The sequence below is a fragment of the Solanum dulcamara genome, chromosome 10 (assembly GCF_947179165.1).
Source record: "Solanum dulcamara chromosome 10, daSolDulc1.2, whole genome shotgun sequence".
Taxonomy (NCBI): Eukaryota; Viridiplantae; Streptophyta; class Magnoliopsida; order Solanales; family Solanaceae; genus Solanum; species Solanum dulcamara.
In genome coordinates this window covers 54647431-54655007 of record NC_077246.1, presented here as the reverse complement: position 1 = coordinate 54655007, position 7577 = coordinate 54647431, and the positions used below count along the sequence as shown (strand labels likewise).

The 7577-nt window shown below is 30.1% G+C and overlaps 2 pseudogenes; both read left to right on the top strand.

Annotated features, from left to right (window-relative positions):
- The first annotated feature begins 4698 nt into the window (after window positions 1-4698).
- On the top strand, window positions 4699-6446 carry LOC129869812 (uncharacterized; annotated as a pseudogene).
- A 66-nt stretch (window positions 6447-6512) lies between these two features.
- LOC129869811 (uncharacterized) lies at window positions 6513-7208 on the top strand (annotated as a pseudogene).
- The last annotated feature ends 369 nt before the right edge of the window (window positions 7209-7577 follow it).

Here is a 7577-nt window from a genome sequence, read left to right as displayed (position 1 = left end):
ACTAAATTAACATTGACATATGTTATGAGATGCCATTTAATATGGAACTCTATTTATTTTTTTTGGAATGAAAGTCATATATCAAAAGATTAAAGTTTTGTTCTAATACGGGGGGAAATTGAAAAATGAATAGAAAAATAATTGTAAAAATGTGTACAAAACTATAAATCTTAATTATTAAAATTGCCCTCCCTTTATATTCCAAAAAATGCCCAAACGCTCATATTTTTTTATCTTCTTTATTATTACGAAAAAAAGATATAGTGCTCACATATTTTCGATCTATCTTCTTATTTTTTTAAAATGTTAGTATTTTCGCTCTCGCTTTTAAATCTTCTTAAATATAAGTGTTTGGGTATTTCTTTTAGGACCAAAAGAGAGGATGAAAATATAGTGTTGCATTTATTTATTTATTTTTGGAATAAAAAGGAAGAACAAAAACTTTACCATTTAAACATTCAATTGGAATAATAGAGAGCTCAAAAATGAGTGTTGCATATATTATTTTGGGAATAAAAGGAAGAGCAATTAAAAAATCATCATGTAGAAATCCACATAAATTATAATAGAAAAGAAATAAAAGAGGTTTTGTGATAATTTTTTTAATCTTTTATACTAGATAATCCAAATTCTAAAATACGTGTGCTTGGGTGTTTTTTTTAAGGAAAAATTTCATATATGACAAATAATTTACGCATAAATATTCCATATGAGTATAGTTTGCCTAATTACTTAGAATGACAAATTTATGTTTGCTATGGTCCATTTAAATTTGTATAAACTGGATTTTAAGTAAAAAATTATACAAAATTTCTTTCCCTTAAAAATGACTGAAAATGCGCTAATCATCAGTTACGTATATGGGACATATCCCTAATTGCACGTAATTTGTATTTCAATAGAATTCTTTTCACGTTGTTTCTTCTTCATCATCATCAAACTCGCCATTGTAAAGGGGTTTTGAAGCTCGCGACATTCAACAATTGCAATTTCAATCAACGAATCATGTAAGTCGTTCATAGGAATAACATTAATTCTTCATCTGATTTCGAAAAGTGTTTGTATATTGAATCAAATCAGTACAATAATTTCACCATGAATGAGCATATCTTTTGAATTAGATTGAATATTCTGAATAATTACGAAGTAAAAGCTACTGCTGGTTTGTATAAAAACACGAACACGAGATCTACATTTCAATTTTTATAGTAAATTGAAAAATTCATTTACAAGAATATGAAATTTTGAGTTCGATTGTGTATTGTATATACTGAGAATATATGGCAAACCTTTTAAGTATAATTACTCCATATGGGTGTTGTTTGCCTAATTACTAAGAACCACAAATTTATATTTGCTATGGTCCATTTAAATTTATATAAACTGAATTTTAAGTAAAAAATTATATAAAATTTCTTTCCTTTAAAAATGACTGAAAAGGCACTAAACATCAGTTACGTATATGGAACATATCTCCGATTCCACGCAATTTGTATTTCAATAGAATTCTTTCCAGGTTGTTTCTTCTTCATCATCATCAAACTCGCCATTGTAAAGGGGTTTTAAAGCTCGCGACATTCAATAATTGCAATTTCAATCAACGAATCATGTAAGTCATTCATAGTAAATTACATTAATTCTTCATTTGATTTTGAAAATAGTGTTTGTATATTGAATCAAATCAATACAATAATTTCACCATGAATGTGCATATATTTTGAATCAGATTTCAAATTAGATTGAATATTATGAATAATTAGGGAGTAAAAATTACGTTGGTTTGTATAGAAATACGAACACGAGATCTACTGTAATATCCCCTAAAAACGTTGTATACGATGTTTCAATTTTTGCCTAAACATGATACAACCTCTGTATTTTGGTCATAACTTTTCATAGAAATATCCAAATTGAGTTATTCAAATTTCTGAGTCACCACAAGATCATTATCTACAACCTTTATGAATACCATATTTTAATATTCAGAGGTTAAGTAGGTCAAATAAATTAATCTTTGTAAGGTAGGATGCTGTTACGGAAATGAGTATTTATAGAAAAAAAATCATATCTCACTGTAGATTTATCCAAATTGGTTGATTCTTGAACGATATGAAACTAGACTTCCATATCTACAATTCTTATGAAGACACCAAATCCTAATAAGGAATTTATCTTATTCAAACGCAGCTCCCAAAAAGAGTATTCTGTCAAAGATAACTCATTTCACCTACCATAGAAAGATCTAGATACATTTGACATCACTCATGACATAAATTGTCCTCCATTTAACATCATCCATGACATCAATATATTCCACTAAATTTTTAGATTTTTATTTATAATTATTTTATTTATTGTTAGGTCATCTTTCCCACCTATAAATACCCACCTTATTTCCTCATTTAATTCATCAAGCTTTCTCAAGCAAATCTTCTCTCTATACACATTCTCAAATATAGTTTTAGTTCTTAGTAGTGAAGAAATACTATTCCGGTGATTCATATATTCCGGGTAGTACACAAAACGTTCCGGCAAAGAGAGAAGCTAGGACTCAAGAGTGTTCATTAAGTCTTCCGGTACCAACTAAAGCTTCGGTTTCCAGGTATGTAAGGCTTCAATGAGAGTATTCCTTCCACTCTCATGTCTAAATTATTTTGATTATATGATAAATTATAGTTATTTTCTTTAAGCTTTACTCTAAGTTATGTTGGTGTTTATCCATGAGTTCTTCCGTCCATATAGTCCAAAAACTCTTTCAATTAAGTCTCTTGATTTCAAGTAATATTTTCTTATAGTAATTCTTATTTTTTACTTAATAGTATGAATTATGGTTAAATTAATGATTATTGATCTATTTTGATGCAACATAATTTCATATATATGAATTGATAGTTTGCAAGTAATTCCTCTATTTATCTATTTAAAGGTTCTTGAAATTCATGGTGGGTTGTTTAAAGCATGATTTTTAATGGATTTCAAAGTATTTATGTATATTCATTTACATATATATTTGCAAGTTGAAGTGATTTGAACCCACCTAGTTTTACTATGCTTTTAATAAAGTTTGACTTGAAAGCTTTGACTCCAAACAAATATTTATGAAAGTAATATCTATGATAAAAAATGGAGTCTTATGAAATGAAAGAATGATGAAATGATATGAATCATGGATTCTTTATGCAATAAGGACAATTCTTGCATATTTGAATTATCAAATGTTTTAATGAGCTATTCTACCGAATATGATGTTTGAATTCTTAAGTTATATGCTATGAATATTTTGAAGTATTAAACTATTCTGTGGGATTGACTTAGCACCGAATGAGGCATTGAGGTGGGATTCGGTAAGGGAATCCTAGTAGCAACCCCTTGTCTCATTAACTATGTGCCAACATAGGAGCCCTTGTAGGCTTAGGCTAATGGATCCATAAATAGCCCTTAAAGTTAAAGTTAAAGAAATGAATGAAGTTGACGGAGTTCTACCTGGCAAGTAGTCTCCCCGGCCAACGTAGGGGGTTATGTTGGATTCCATATAATAGCTCGCATGGTCTTAAATGTCGGTTATGGTTAGCTTCCCACAAAATGAATGTTTTAAAGGATATCCATATGATTTATTATGCATGTATTACATTATGTTCCATATTACATAAATGTTATAATATTTTCTCAATGTTCATGCATCCTTACATACTTAGTACATTCAAAGTACTAACGCATACTCTTTTGCCTACATGATATCACCATGTAGGGATCGGTGCTCCTCCTCGTTCTCCTCCACGTGGCTAGTTGATATTCCATTGAAGACTACTTTTGGTGAGTTTCCATGTTCCGGGAACAATACTCCTTTGTCTTTCTAGCTTATGATATGTTAAGATATTTTATTATGGCATTTCTTCTATTATGATTGAGGGTGAGCTAGGAACTTGTCTTAGCCCCATTAAATCTAATAGTTAGAGGTATTGTTGGACATATGTAAGTTGAAGATTTATTATTATGATTTCCGCTTGTCTATTTATCATCATTACCTATGAAAGGCTAAAAGAATGCTAAGAGGCTTGTTTGAGGTACTTTCGGGTTCCTCATTCGCCATGTCATGTCTAGGCCCTAGGCTTGGGTCGTGACATCTACGTTTCAATTTTTATAGTAAACATTTGCAAAAATATGAAATTTTGAGTTCGATTGTGTATTGTATATTGGGAACACTTATATATTTCAAGTTTTGTTTTGCGATTGAGTTAGGATTATATATGTGGAGTAACATGAAGTTGTATAACCGTCCTTAAAATTATATGTATCATTTTAGTAAAAATATGTCAATATACAATTTAGTTGTATATTAGTATGTCTATATGTATACATTTATATCTGTTTAAAAATTGTATAAATAGGAAATACACATGAAGTATTTGTATATCTGTATAGTACTCGTATGTGTATCAGAAAAGGTGTGTGATGTTAAATATATACATATACAATTAAGCTGTATATAAGTATTGTTGTCTACAAACATTCATTTTCGTACAAAATATATAGTAATCAACTTTGTATATGTATACAATTGTGTGGAGTTTAGTTGAAATATAGTTATTGTTTATATTAGTTTGAATATAAGACTAGATATTGTATAATCAGTGTCAACGTATGATTAGTTGATTTGTATAATGTATTCTTTGTTATTGCACTTAACAATATGCAGAAATGGGTTCCTTAACTATATTGGTAATGCATTCTGATAAATGGGATGATAAAAATTGTTACGGTGATTATACTATTGAGGGAATTGTGTTCAAAGAGAATGCATCATATTCAGAGTTGTATAATGTAATTGCAAATCAACTTGATGTTGATGTGACTAGCAAGAGACTGGAGATTGAATACAAGGTAGAACAAAGCAACACACCTATGTGGATACACAACGACATGGGTGTGAGAGTGTATGTAATGCTCAAGACAGCTATTAATTATTTTAACAAATATCCGATTTGTATAACTGAAATTGATGGGTCTAACCCAATCAATGATATATTAGAGTCAACTTGTAGAGATTTAGTTGACAATTTTGAGATACATCAATTGACAATTTCTGATTTGGTGGAGCCTCTTGGGGGATTTGTATCGGCGTGTTGTGATGAGGTTACTTAAGATCCATGTTTTAAGTATGTCAAAAAGACCACGTATATAGGGACAAATCCACTCTCAAATCTGTTATGGAGAAATATGCAATTTCACATCGGCTTCAATATAGAACTGAGAGGTAAAATGTGATCAGGTAATGTTTGAACTGAATAAGCACATATTATGTTGTATTTTGTATATATTTGAGTATATGGTATTATTATATGTGTGGGCTAATATGTTGAATTGAATTTCAACTGTAACTATACACTTGAATGCTTCTCTGATGAGTGTGAATGGAAAATAAAGGCGTTGAATATTAACAAGTCTGAAATGTTCAAAATAAGGACCTTCAACAAGGATCATACATGTCCTTTGAAGCACAAAATGTATTCACAAAAACAATTAGCAAGTAATGTGATTGGAAGGATTATCAAACCTAAGCTGCTAGATCACAAACGAAAGTATACAGCTGCGGATATTAAAAATGATGTGAGATTAGATCTCAGAGTAAATGTTAATTACATGTGTGCTTGGAATGATAAAGAGAAGTCATTGATATCTTTGAGGGGTACACCTGTAAGATTCTACAACAAGCTGCCTGCTTATTTGTATATGATATCTATTACTTAGCCAGGATCTCATATACGATTGAAGAAAACTATTAATGATCAATTCTTGTACGTGTTTGTTGCTTTGAGTACTTTTATACAAGGATTTAGTCATTGCAGACCTATAGTGTTTGTGGATGGAAGCTTTCTAAGAGGACCATATAATAAAACTTTTGTTGCAGTAAGTACTACAGATGGAGCAGGTATGGTGCATTTTATATTTAATATCTATGTTTGTATATATAATTTTTTTTGTATATCTGTATATATGTGCTTATAAATTTTGTATATGTATATATGTATATATACAAACAAGATTATTTTTCTGACATAGTAACATATTAATTACAATGTTGCTGATTTGTATATGAATGATTTGTAGGTCATATCTTTTCACTTGTGTATGGTGTGATTGATTCTGAAAATGACGCAACTTGGACGTGGTTCTTTGAACAACTAAAAGAGGCGTACGGAGAACGTAATAATATGTGTGTTGTGTCTGATAGAAATGAGAGTATTATAAAGGCTGTCGCAAGAGTGTATATTGATGTGCCTCATTACGCTTGCATGTGGCATTTATGGGGTAATGTGCAAAAAAAGTACATAAAGTCACACCAAAAGCTTACTGCTATATTATATACAATGGCGAAGATGTGCAAAAAACTTGACTTTTATATTCTAATGGAGACTGTGGAGAAAGTAGATGTACGAGTTAAATAATACTTAGAGTTGGCTGGATATGAAAATTGGGCTAGGTGTTATGCAGAAGTTAATCGAGGATGGGCTATGACATCGAATATTGCAGAGAGTATAAATGTTGCACTACTATCAACTAAAAAATTGCCAATCTTTGAATTTTTGAAGCAAGTGAGACTTATGTTTGGGAGATGGAACCATGATTATAAAAAAGAAACCATCGGGAATTTTACGCCATTGATTGAAAAGTATCAGGAGATACTCATAAAGAATGAAGCTATGAGCAGAAGAATGATGATATGCATTTTTTTTGTATATTGTTCTTCAAACATATATTAAAACTATATATACAGAACATTAATTTATTATTTGTTAATGCGATAACAGGTTGTACCATCGATTGAATATGTGCACAATGTGAATGATGATGGCAAAAATTTTGTAGTGTGTCTTAAGGAAAAAACATGTTCTTGTGGGTTCCAGTATGAAGAAATACCATGTGAACATGCTTAAGCTGTATTGAAATCAAAAGATGTAATAGCAGAAGAATTTTGCTTTAATTTATACAAACCAAAAACTGTCCTAAAGATTTATGAGATGCTAATATATCCCATACCAAATATTAAAGAGTGGTTGATACCAAAATACATCTTGGATAATGTAGTTCTGCCTCCAACTCTTAGAAGAGGCTTTGGCAGGTCGAGGAAGAAAACTTGCACAAAGAATTCAATAGAGTTGCTCTGGAATGTGTGGCAGAATACGTACACGTGGAGTTGTAGGTCATAACAGACATTCATGTAGAAATAAGACTTGAGATATTTGACGAGTGATAAATTGGTTTTATATTTTGAACTTCTATCGAATTGAAAATGCTATTCATTTCTATTTTGAATATTTCTTTTGTAATAAATTGTTTGATACATTACGAATTTGTGAATTCTATGAAAAGCTAAAAAATACTAATTCTTATTATTTAAGTGTTGTTTTTTTGTTAAAATGTTTATGTAAGGATAAGTGTATAAATCTGATTTGAAACTTGGAACGTCTATGTTTGTATAAGTATATAGGTTAAAGCGAAAATGTATAAATGAATATGATAATGTCGTTGACGAAGTTCGTTTGTATATTTATATTGAATATAAATGTATATAGATA